The following is a 13155-nucleotide window of genomic DNA, read 5'->3' as shown; positions in this document are numbered from 1 at the left end:
TAGTATTTAAACTCATCCAACTTTGTCACCTCTACTCCTCACCATTCAGCTGTCTTCACTTCCTTGACTATATCCCAATTACTTTCTCTTGTTATTATTCAGTATACATAGACCAACTTCAGGATCCTGGATTAGCCATGATGGTACAACTGACCGACACACTGGAGGGCCCATATTAATATTAATAATATCAATTTCCTCCACCTTAGATTTTAGTTTATTTCCAAAGGGTGTTTTGGCCTTTCTCATTCTTCCAAGGAATTCCCAGTGTTGATCTAGCAGGCATTTTGTTGGAAATGTTTGACCCTGTCCTTTTATTTATCAAGTATTTCAATCCAAGTTTAGATCGTCTAATTTCCAAGGGCACCTCTTCCATTTCTATCGATAGGGCAGGTAGGGAATTAGGGCAAAATACCCCCACTACATATTGTCAGGGCTTTAGCTTGTACTGTGTATCTGGGTTTTTTAATCACTGTAGGAGCTGCTGATCCATCAGCCATGCAGCTGATCTAATCATTAGGTGAAAACATCGATCCGTATCATCATCTTTAAGATACGCCTAGGATGTGAGAATGTTAAAGCTCAATATCTCAACCACTGAGCACACAGGTAGAACCTGGTAAATCCAAGTTAATGAAACATGGAGGCAGAGGTGTAAAAACCAGGTCCGGAAAGTAAAAGTCCAAACCATGTATTTGCTCCACTCATGCACTACATCAGCAGATTCTAGTCAACACCACTCCTCAACTAGGTAGGGAAAACTACTTAATGAAATCAGCTAGTTTAGTAACATGGTTGGAATACACGGTTTGGACATTTACTTTCTGGACCTGGTTTTTACACCTCTGCATAGAGGTGCATGGTTTATGTTCATAACTGAAAGGTCATCAAGTGCTCTTTAAGTTAACTTACAAAAAAATTTCCACGTAAACATGAGAAATGTGGCACTTCATGGTGAACAACAGGGCTATTTTCATTTTTATCAAAAACAATCGATTGCTTCTGTGGTGGTCTGGCGGCCTGTCCAGGGTGTTTCCCCGCCTGCCACCCAATGACTGCTGGGATAGGCTCCAGCATCCCGCAACCCTGATTGGGATAAGCGGCTTGGATAATGGACGGATGAACAATAGATTGTTTTTCATTTAAATGTCTGGAAGAGCTCAGTAATAAAATTGTCAATATTTCAGTTGCTTTTTGAAAGTTGATAAAAATTTAGCTGATTGTGTTAAACAGGCATATGATATTGTCTCATATCGATTGCAGGCCCCTGAATAGAATCAAAATTAGTCAGAAATTATTCAGAATTTTTGATTCTGAATAGAATCGAAATCATATCATGGCTAACTTTGTGACATCAGCAAATATCGTATCGTTGTCCAAAGACCTGATATATTGTATCATGATGAAACTCATGATTTTAACCCCTACTAATCATTGCTCTGTATATCATCAGAGACTCTGTCTGCCCCCCAGTCAGATCCTGCCACACACCTAAGTGCATTTATTATTTTTCACACTTTAATGAAACCTTCTCTATGTGCACTGAAATGAGTCAAGTATCTTGATGCGTGCTCAATAATCCAGGTAAGAAGATCAAACTGATGACTGAACCGATTCAACCGTCTTTAAATTTCTCTATATGCACTTTCCATGTCATCCTTTCCTCTAACCACATTCCAAGAAACGTAAAAGTTTTTGACTTTTTTCCAGTGTTTTACCATATATTTGCAGATTCTGGTTTGGCCATTTTTTTTAATATCCAAATATCATGAATTTTGTTTCGATTATGGCTATTTTGAAACCCCAATCATTGGCCCACTCAATCACCTGTTCCAGAGCTCTGCATTCAGGTGAAAAGATAGGCGAGGTTCTTCCCTCGCTTCCTTATGGTCCCATCATCTGCAAACAATGAAAGACCAAATTCATTTCCCACTCTGCTAAATATTACATTGACAACAATGTCAAAAAGGACTTGGCTAATAACACTGCCCTAGGGGGTTCCATTCTCCACCTCAAGTTCCTCAGATAACTCACTTCCATAAAGTACTTAATCCAGTTCAACGTTCTTCCTCGAATCCCAGCATCATGTAGTGCAATCAATAACCCTTCCTCCCATAGCATGTCATACGCTTTTTCAATCTCAAGAAAGAGTGCTACTAATGCTTCTTTATTTGCTATAGCTTTCTTGATATAAATGTCTAGATTCAGGACAGAGTCCATTATTGAGCACCCCTGCCTAAATCCACTCTAATATGGTAAAAAGTAACCCCTTTTTTCCAGCATCTGTACTAGTGTGTTTGTTATCATCCATTCTATTATTTTACATAATACAGAGGTCAAGGCAATGGGCCTGTAAGAACTAGGGTTATGCGGCTCCTTCCCAGGTTTCAAAATTGCGATTACTGCAGCACATTTCCACTCCTTAGAAAGACAACCAATCTCCCACACTTTATTGATTAGGGCTAGCATTTTCTCTACCACCAGCCCTCCAGTGTGTTTAAATAGTTGATTTCCATCTCTACCTGAAGTGGTATCTTTGCCCTGATTTATAGCTCTTTTTTAATTCCTCAAATGTGAAAAACACATCGACACTCACTTAGATTGTTTGAACTATTAATTTTTTTGGAATTCTTTTGCCAACATATTTGCTTTTTCTTTATTATTTATTGCTTCAACACCATTGAGATGGAGGACAGGAAGAGTAGATTGCTGAATTACTCCTGTCATGAACTAAATTTCACATCTTTTACGGGTGTCTCAGATCGTAATTTACTTCATTTACTGAAAACATGGTAATAACTGGAAAAGGTGATAGACAAGAAGCAGCCATCTGTGACCATGATGAAAAGCTGAGACTTTTCCTGACAAGATGCAGAGAAAAGCAAATAAAGTTGAATGGAGACAAGTTCCAACTAGGGCAAAGTGGAGTCAGTTACATTGGACACATGCTAACGTCAGATGGACTGAGAATAGACCTGGAGAAGGTCAGTGCCGTCACACAAATGCCAAGACCAACTGATGCCCAAGATGCTCAGATTGTTAGGGATGGTGAATGACCTCTCTAAGTTTTGAATATATCTATCAGACAGTTGTGAGATGCTCAGACACTTGACACACAAAGACATTATATGGGAATGGAAAGCACAACATGCAGAGGCATTCAGCGATGCAAACACTATCGCTGTTAAAATACTACAACCCAGAGGAAGACCTGACAGTGCTGTGTGATGCCTAAGACGCAGGTCTGGGTGCTGTACTTGCGCAGAAAGGCAAGCCTGTTGCTTTTGCAAGCAGCGCTCCCACACAAATGGAATGGGGCTATGCTCAGATCAAGAAGGAATTCCTGACTATGGTGTTTAGTATGGAGAAGTTCCATTAACACACATATGGCAGGAAAGGCACTGTACAAAGTGACCATAAACTTGGAACTAAATACTCTTAAAAGACTGCAGAGGATGATGCTCTGTATCCAGAAATACATTGTAGATGTTGTTTGTGTTCCAGGGAGATACGTGTCGCCTGCTGACACACTGAGCACAGCGTACTGTCAGTTCAGTGGAAGCAGAAATAGTGGCTGTTAACATGATAAATCACTTACCTATTTCAGAGAACAGTCTCCAGAAGATCCGTTCTGCTACCAAAGAGGACAAAACTTTGCAGAGGCTGATCAAAATGATCCTACAATATGGCCAGGGTATAAGGCTGAAACGCCAATCGAAATCGCACACTACTACTCAGGAGTTGAGTTGAGTAACTAAGGTGGTATCACATTCAGGAGTCGACGGGCTGTTATCCCTGATGCGCTCAGAAAGGAGATCACGGGGCATCTGGGAGGCATGGCAGTCTATTCCGTTGACTACCAACACGGGGATCGGCAGTTTGAATCCCAGTGTTACCTCCGGCTTGGTTGGGTATCCCTACAGACACAATTGGCCGTGTCTGCGGGTGGGAAGCCAGATGTGGGTATGTTTCCTGGTCACTGCACAAGTGCCTCCACTGGTCGGTCGGGGCGCCTATTCAGGGGGCGGGAGAACTGGGAGGGGGAGTAGCGTGATCCTCCCATGTGCTATGTCCTCCTGGCAAAACTTCTTACTGTCAGTTGAAAAGAAGTGGCTGGCGACTCCTCATGTATCAGAGGAGGCATGTGGTAGTCTGCAGCCAACCAACCCCGGATTGGCAGAGGAGGTGGAGCAGCGACCGGGATGGCTTGGAAGAGTGGGGTAATTGGTCAAGTACAATTGGGGAGAAATAAAAGGGGGGGGGGGGAGAAAGGAGCTCTCTCGCCACATCCACTCCTCGCATCTAGGTGTGGAAAGCTGCCAGAGGAGTAAGTTTAAGGTTAGGTTAGGGCTAATCAAGTGTCCCAGTGTTGTATCGAGCTCTGGCTAGGGGGAAAGAGATCTCAACGGGGGAAACAGAGTTCGATAGAGGGTTGAGAGGGTTCCAAATCGACATTCAGTTGGCATTCTTTCTACTGGATCAGTAAGTAACACAACCTGCCTACTTATTAATACTCTTATGCTGCCTTTATCATAGCGCTGAGATCAGGGTTTCTGTCATCGATTGGCCTTTCAGCCTATAGAGTTAAGGGATCTATCTTATCTGTCATTGTCTGTTTACCTTACAAATGAACAGACAGACAGGTAGATAGATATAAAGACAGATAGTTAATTTGTGTGTGTTTGTGTCTATATCATTCCCATATGTATCTTAATCTTTTTAAATATGGATTTAATATGTTCTTTCAGTGTACATACCACAGGCCTCCAACATTGCAGATGCCGTCTCCACTCTGTTATGATACATGTTGCTTGTTGAAGGGTCTACCAATACTGTTTTAGGGACTGTTGGAAATGTGTCCGCAAACTCCTTCGCCATCTGAAATAAGAAGTACTTTAATTGTCAAACTATTTTTTGTGATTATCAACGAACACATGGTACATTTTTTTCAATGAACAAGGATTATGGGCGGCACAGTGGTGCAGTGGTTAGCACGGTCGCCTCACAGCAAGAAGGGCCTGGGTTCGAGCCCTGGGGTAGTCCAACCTTGGTGGGTCATCCCGGGTCGTCCTCTGTGTGGAGTTTGCATGTTCTCCCCGTGTCTGCGTGGGTTTCCTCCGGGTGCTCCGGTTTCCTCCCACAGTCCAAAGACACGTAGGTCAGGTGAATTGGCTGTACTAAATTGTCCCTATGTATGAATGGATGTGTGTGTCAGCCCTGTGATGGCCTGGCGGTCTGTCCAGGGTGTCTCCCCACCTGCCGCCCAATGACTGCTGGAATAGGCTCCAGCATCCCTGCGACCCTGAGAGCAGGATAAGCGGTTAAGATAATGGATGGATGGATGGATGGAACAAGGATTATCTAAAGGATGCCCTTTCACTTATTGTCTGTAATGACATACTCAGGATACAAATGCAAGCAGAGTTGTTTATTCGAAGCCCGGGCATAAGTACAAAGTCGCGACGCAAAATCTAAGTCAGGTGGAGAAAAGAGCTCGGCAACATGTAGCTCAAAACAGCTGTTGGGAAAACAGAACAGACAGAATTGTGAGGGAAGGCTACTGGTGAAAATTTCGAGGAGACATTACCAATACTACCCGAGGTGTAGTGAACCTGACGGGAAGATATAGGGCATGAGAACAAAAGGTGACGGGGCGTTATAAGGGACAAGCGTGAGTAGTTAGAAGGCAGGGGATGTGGATGTTTGGAATGAGGGTGTGGTTGTGACAGTATCCTAGTGATTTTTTTCATCAGTCTTGACTGCTTACCAGCATAAGCAAAACCCCACAACTGTCTGAGTCTTTCTGGTCGGTGTGGCCGGCAGTGTATGCTTTCCACCTGAAATCCACCACTTTTTGTAATGTTTTTAATGAGTACACAAGGTTGCAAGTTTTCATGCACTAGCACGTTTGTATTTATGTATGCAGTTGTGTCCCTTCCTGTCTTGACCAATGCATGCATGTGACACAACTAACCTTCCATGTGTTTGTAAGCTGGGTGTGCATAAAGCAATGTAAAGAGAGGCAGAGACTGGAGAAAAAAGTGGAAAACAGGTAAAAAGGGGTTTCCTGTAAAAGCCACATATACAATACATCATCATCCAAAGCGGCATCTTCTTGGTGGAAAGGCCATTAGCAAAATCATCAGCAAGGAAAAAGGTGGGCTTTGACCCATCTGTGGACTAAATCTCATCATGGAGAGAGGTACCCTATAAAAGCCACTATAATATATCCTCATCCAAAGAAGCGTCTTCTTGGTGGAAAGGTCATTAGCACATCAACAACAACAACAGCAATAGCCCATCCACGGACTGTCCAGCAGTCTAGGATTGCCACACTATTGGTTTCTTTCCAGTCGAACGTCCCCTTCGAACTCGTATACCCTCTCACCGCCCCCCTTTCAGACACACTCACAATGCAAAAACCAGAAGTACATATGGTTTATTTGCCCTGTGAATGCCAGCTGTGGTGATCCCAGCTGTGTCCTGTCAGGGTGCTGATTGAGACACCAAGCTCCTACTGCCCTGTTCATTAAGAGCCCATTTGGATAAGATTTAACCATGGAATTTTTTTCTTTTTTTTTTGGATTTTTCTCCATTTTTCTCCCTAATTGTACTTGACCAATTACCCTATTTTCCGAGCTGTCCCAGTCTCTGTTCCACCCCCTCTGCCAATCCGGGGAGGGCTGCAGACTACCATATGCCTCCTCCAATACATGTGGAGTCACCAGCCGCTTCTTTTCACCTGACAGTGAGGAGTTTCACCAGGGGGACGTAGCGCATGAGAGGATCACACTATTCCCCCCAGTTCCCCCTTCCCCCCAAACAGGTGCCCCGACCGACCAGAGGAGGCGCTAGTGCAGCGACCAGGACACATACCCACATTTGGCTTCCCACCTGCAGACACAGCCAATGGGCATCCCTACAGACACTGTGTCAGTAGGGATGCCCGACCAAGCTGGAGGTAACACGGGGATTCGAACCAGGAATCCCCGTGTTGGTAGGCAACGGAATAGACCGCTACGCCACCCAGACACTCACAACCTAGCATTTTAATAATGTCCTGTGTCCTTACTTTGACATGGAAGACCAGCCCGTTGTCCCCAACGCTGAACTGTGACTCAAACAGGACCGTGAACTTCTCCTTTGTCACAGACTCCGCACAACAACAACCTGACCGCTGGATCCACTGCAGTGACCTCACACACACACACACACACACACACACACACACACACACACACAGAGAGAGAAGACCATTACCATGAAAATATATTATAATCAGGATATTCCCAAGTGCTACAAAGTGCCCTGAGTAGCATATAAATGCAAACCAACCAGATATTTAAAACACAAAAGACTAGCAACCAGCCACAATGGCTACAGGAATGAAAAGCAGCAAAATTAAGTTGGAATTTGGCTGATGGCTATTTCCTATTTTGATTACATGCCACATCCTGTGCTCCCAAGTAAAAATAACAACGACAAGGTGTAAAACGTTCCTGTATGGCTCCCCATGTTCCACTACATAAACGAAACAAAGCTGGAATGGTGTGGAACTGCATTTAAAACTTTATTTCATGGGGCATCCGGGTGGCATGGCGGTCTATTCCGTTGCCTACCAACACAGGGATCGCCGGTTCGAATCCCTGTGTTACTTCCGGCTTGGTCGGGTGTCCCTACAGACACAATTGGCCGTGCCTGCGGGTGGGGAGCCGGATGTGGGTATGTGTCCTGGTCGCTGCACTTGCGCCTCCTCTGATCGGTTGAGCGCCTGTTCAGGGGGGGAGGGGGAACTGGGGGGGAATGGCGTGATCCTCCCACACGCTACGTCCCCCTGGCAAAACTCCTCACTGTCAGGTGAAAAGAAGCGGCTGGCAACTCCACATGTATTGGAGGGTGCATGTTGTAGTCTGCAGCCCTCCCCGGATCGGCAGAGGGGGTGGAGCAGCGACCAGGACAGCTCAGAAGAGTGGGGTAATTGGCCAAGTACAATTCAGAGAAATAGGGAGGGGATGCAAGGTTATTGCACAAATACGATAAGGCTACCCTTTGCAGGCTTGTGCTGGCTTACAGTCAAACAAGTGAACCAGGTAAATATTGAAATACTGATATTTCAAATTTATACTTGAGAAGCATGTATTTAATGTTTACAGTTACTCCCAACAGCAAATATCAGGGTAACAACTACCCTTTACTTCTGCCAAAATAAAAAAATTACAAATATTATTTTTACTTAAAGGTGTCTGGGCTCAGCCTTAGTGATAGGGTGAGGAGCTTGGACATTCAAAGCGAGCTTGGAGTAGAGCCACTGCTCCTTTGCGTCGAAAGGAGCCAGTTGAGGTGCTTCGGGCATCTGATTAGGATGCCCCCTGGGTGCCTTCCTTTGGAGGTTTTCCGAGCATGGCCAACTGGGAGGAGACTCCGGGGTAGACTTAGAACTCACTGGAGGGACTACATGTCCAATCTGGCCTGGGAACGCCTTGGGATCCCCCAGGAGGAGCTGGAGGGCGTTGCTGGGGAGAGGGACGTCTGGAGTGCTCTACTTAGCTTGCTGCCACCGCGACCCGACCCCGGAGAAGCGGCTGAAGATGAGATGAGACTTTAAAGTTACAACAGCAAAAAAAGATCAAAGATGGAAATTTCAATGCAACACATTACGCACACCATGTGAAAACAGAAATAATTATAACACAAGTACATGACAAAATGAGAAAAATAAGGTCATCCGAGTAGCGTCGCGGTCTATTCTGTTGCCTTCCAACACGGGGATCATTGGTTCGAATCCCCGTGTTACCTCCGGCTTGGTTGGGCGTCCCTACAGACACAATAGGCCGTGTCCGCGGGTGGGAAGCCGGATGTGGGTATGTGTCCCGGTCACTGCACTAGTGCCTCCTCTGGTCGGTTGGGCGCCTGTTCGGGGGGGGGGGGGGGGGGGGACTGGGGGAAATAGCGTGATCATCCCCCTGGCGAAACTCCTCACTGTCAGGTAAAAAGAAGCAGCTGGCGATTCCACATGTATCGGAGGAGGCATGTGGTAGTCCGCAACCCTCCCCGGATCGGCAGAGGAGGTGGAGCAGCGACCGGGACAGCTCAGAAGAGTGGGGTAATTGGCCAAGTACAATTGGGGAGAAAAAGGGAGGGGAAAAAAAGAGAAAAATACTTTCAATGTGACTAAAAACACAGTGGTCTCTTTCTTAAAATGTAGTCTGTGGGATTACAAGAGTTTACCATAGTCCTGAAGTGTGCACTGAGGGACCCCCATGGCCTGTTGGTATTCCATTACTCAACTGTTGTTGAAGATCTCTCCGCTCACTGTCCACTCACTATCAAGGCAGAAAGAACATTAACACAAGGCTCAAGATAGTGAGATATCCAAAAAAAATCAAAATTACACAAGGTATCAAAATACTTAAGTCCCATATGAAACACTAGAAACAGCACAATGATGGATATTACACAACACAATATTCAAACGTCTGTGTAAGATTTGTTTGTGTAAGTCTCTTTGTTTGTGTGTGGCCCTTACTTGTGTGTACTCTTACTCTTGAACAAACCCTTGGCTTGTTGCTCGCTGATGATGACAGCCTTGACCTGGGGCGGGTCCATGTGCACATTCAGCTTCCCACCTACACTAGCAAGTGCACCGTGGCCACACACTTAGTCCAGATCTTCAGGACCTGGGGAGGCTGCTTCTCAATGATGAAGGTACTGGAGGGAAGGGGAAGTGTTGAATGAAAGTGGCACGGATCAAGAGTGTGAGGTCAGTTCTGAATTCCCAGTTCTTCTTTTCCTCACCTTCTCTCTTAAAGACACACACACACACACACACACACACACACACACACACACACACACACACACACACACACACACGTACATTCCCTACCTGGTAACTACAGCAGAGATGATGTCAGTGATGTCTGCATTGAGCTTGTGCAGCAATTGCTCCATGGGGCCCAGCAGAGGCAGATGTTGGGTCACGTGTCCACAACGCCTGATCTGCTGCCTGTTCTACCAGATCAGGTCTGCCAGTCTCTCACATCTGGTGGCAAAAAGGGGGAAAGGATATGTTGGGATGATGAAAGAGGGGAGAAAAAAAGTTCTTTTCGTTGTCATTTCAGTGCTTTGTTAAAAAAAATACTCTACAAAAAAGCTTGACATTTGGATGAAAACATGACCACTGAAGATCTGTTTGCTTGCCCACTGAAAGATGCTCTAGTAAGCTAGTAAATTTGCGGAATGGCTAAAAGATAACAGAAGACACATCAGGACTGGAGGACATCCAGCCCCCCGTTACCGGCCAGTTGCTGTCTCCTCTTGAACTGGGTAAGCTCCTCATTCAGGACCACAGTCTGTTGCTTTCTGAGCAGGATCAAGCTCTTCTGGTGCTGCTTAGACAAGTCCTGGAGATAAACCAGTGTGAGATATCAACCCTCTGATACTGAGAAAAATGTCCCAATTAAACCAAAAAAGAAGATAGTTTGTTGACAGTGTGGCATCTCCACTAGAGAGGGCAGCTCAGTTTGCTCATGCATTTAACATATATGACATCTTACATGTATAATAATCATAATAGTGACAGGCATGCGCACAAGTCCATGAATACCGGGATGGCATCCAGCGCTTTACCTGTGCCCCCATCCATAGGGTTAGTGGTTGTGTCAAGAAGGGCATCCAACATAAAATTTTGCCAAATAATCATGTGGATTGACAAGACCATACCGGATCAGTCAAGGCTCCATATGGGCTTGGCTGAGGCCCTGGTTAACAACAGCCTTCACTGGTACTGTACCCTCACATGGTGCCAATGAAAACTGTACAATCCGCTGTGGTGACCCCTGATAAACACGGAACAAGCTGAAAGAAGAAGAAAAACACATATATAATGATCATGATTGGTGCTCGGGTGTAGGATAAAGTGACCAGTGGCTGGTGGAGGATAAAGTAACCAGTGGCTGGGTGGAGAGCAGTGAGTGGTGGTTGAGCAGGGTTAGTAGACACATGGGTTCCTGCACCTCATCACTGAAAAATTCCACTCACAAGTATTCCATGACCCCCTCATTACCCCTTTTCACAATATTGACTTATTTTAATGAGATAGAATTACAAAGCAAATATCAGAGCGCCCACACCTGTTCCATGGTCAAACTGCTAAACTTTTCCATGCCCGCTATTACACCTTGTCAAGCATAACATTTTACTGAGACCAAGTTAAAATAATGATCATATACCCCAACTTCAAGTGTTGGTTCTTCACTATAAATCAAGGATTACAATATTATCAGAACTTTGTCAAAAAAGGGCAGCCAGTCAGCAACAAGACTTTCTCCAACAGGTTGACGGTTTTGAAGTCAGAAAGGTAAAGCTTTATATGAAATGTAAAATTAATCAAGATTTAAAAAAAACTTAATGGCTTTTTCAATATGCTTCTCATTTTATATTTTTTTACAGCTTTTCCAGGTCTTGAAAACACCTCTGTGAAATTCCTTGACTTTTCGGGGTGGCTGGGAATCCCGACATTGTCATTTCATAAATTTATTTCTGATTTTTCCCTTTTTTCTCACAATTTAGTGGCCAATTGATCCCTATTTCAATTCAAACATCCACCCTCGTACTGCATGCGTTCGCCAACTGCATCTCTCCGGCCGGCAGTCTCGAAGGAGACCGCCTCCCCACTTTCGTGACAAGGCGAATCCAAGCCGAACCACTGTTTTTTCCGACACACACAGAGATGCATTCACATGACGAACACAAGCCGACTCCGCCTCCTCCCGAAGACAGCGTTGCCAATGATTGCTGCTTCATTGAGTCCGGCCATAGTCGGATCTGACGAGACCGGGGCGCGAACCCCAGTCCCCAGTGGGCAACTGCATCGACACCAAGCCGATGCTTAGACCGCTACGCTACCGCGGACCGCCTCCGACAGGGTCATTTCAGTCTAATCTTACATCATATACAACCGCTAAGAAAAGCTGTGAGCTGAACATATTACATGAATTGACTCAGGTGCAATGAAATTGATGGATCCATTTGGATATTTTAATTTCAAGGACATTCCATATCAGGGTTCCTCATGTGCAGACATTCACTGACGTCTTGCCAATGGCCTAAAAAAATAAGGTCTCATTAAAATTTGTTTTGCTGTTTGTAAAACAAAGATTTTACTTCAACCTATACTAACATTTTCATATCTTTCCTCTCAGGCCCCGTAGGCCAGTTTCCTTATCTCCTGTTACCACAACAGGATACAACAACTTCATTATTTTTGTTTTGGATAAGAGCATGAAAACCATACAATAAAATATTTGAAAAAGCTGCCATTTCTTGGTCCACCAATAAGTACTTGTTATACTCTTCACCATTCCTGAGGTGCCCAAAATAAATCCAAAATAGCATTTGTTGCAAATCACCGTCGGTTAATACCACAGACAGAAGAACTAAAGCACTTATATTCTGCACAATAATCTCAAAATGGTGTACCTGAGCAGCAGCGAAGTTTTGATTTTGGGTACTCTCAGCCACAAGGGAGGAGTCATCTAGTGCTGGAGCAATGGAACGAATTCTGGGACAAGGTAGAGGATGGTGGTGTTACCTGGGTGCACAAAAAAAAAACCCTTGGTTTTTTGAAAAAATAATAGGAGCATGAAAACCATACAATAGCTACCTTTTCTTGGTCTACTGACAAGGATTCATTATGTTCTTGGTCTTGCTCGGCATGAACAGTTTGCCATTCCTGACAGACCTAAAAGTACAAGCAAAATGGATTTTGTCCCAACTCAATGAAAGAAGAAGAAAGCCACTTTATTTTGTCATTGCACAATTACAATGAAATTTGGTCTCTGCATTTAACCCATCTTATTGTATAGGGGCAGTGGGCAGCTACAACACCCAGGGACCAACTCCATTTCTTCTTTACATTGCCTTGGTCAGGGGCACAGGCAGGAGTATTAACCCTGACATACATGTCTTTTTGATGGTGGGAGGAAACCGAAGCACCTGGAGAGAACATGCAAACGCCCCACAGAAAGGACCTGGGACAGCCTGGGGTTCGAATCCAGGACCTTCTTGCTGTGAGGCAACAGTGCTAACCACTGGGTCACCGTGCTGCCACTGGGCCACCATGCCAATTAACACTGCAGAGAAACTAAAATACTT

The 13155-nt window shown here is 44.8% G+C and overlaps 1 pseudogene; it reads right to left on the bottom strand.

Moving 5' to 3' along the window:
* Positions 1–5592: 5592 nt before the first annotated feature.
* On the bottom strand, positions 5593–10586 carry LOC130132388 (signal transducer and activator of transcription 5A-like; annotated as a pseudogene).
* Between the last annotated feature and the right edge of the window lie 2569 nt (positions 10587–13155).

Source organism: Lampris incognitus, chromosome 2, assembly GCF_029633865.1.
Source record: "Lampris incognitus isolate fLamInc1 chromosome 2, fLamInc1.hap2, whole genome shotgun sequence".
Lineage (NCBI taxonomy): Eukaryota > Metazoa > Chordata > Actinopteri > Lampriformes > Lampridae > Lampris > Lampris incognitus.
Note: the sequence above shows the minus strand (reverse complement) of the source record. Positions and strands in the feature narration are given on the sequence as shown.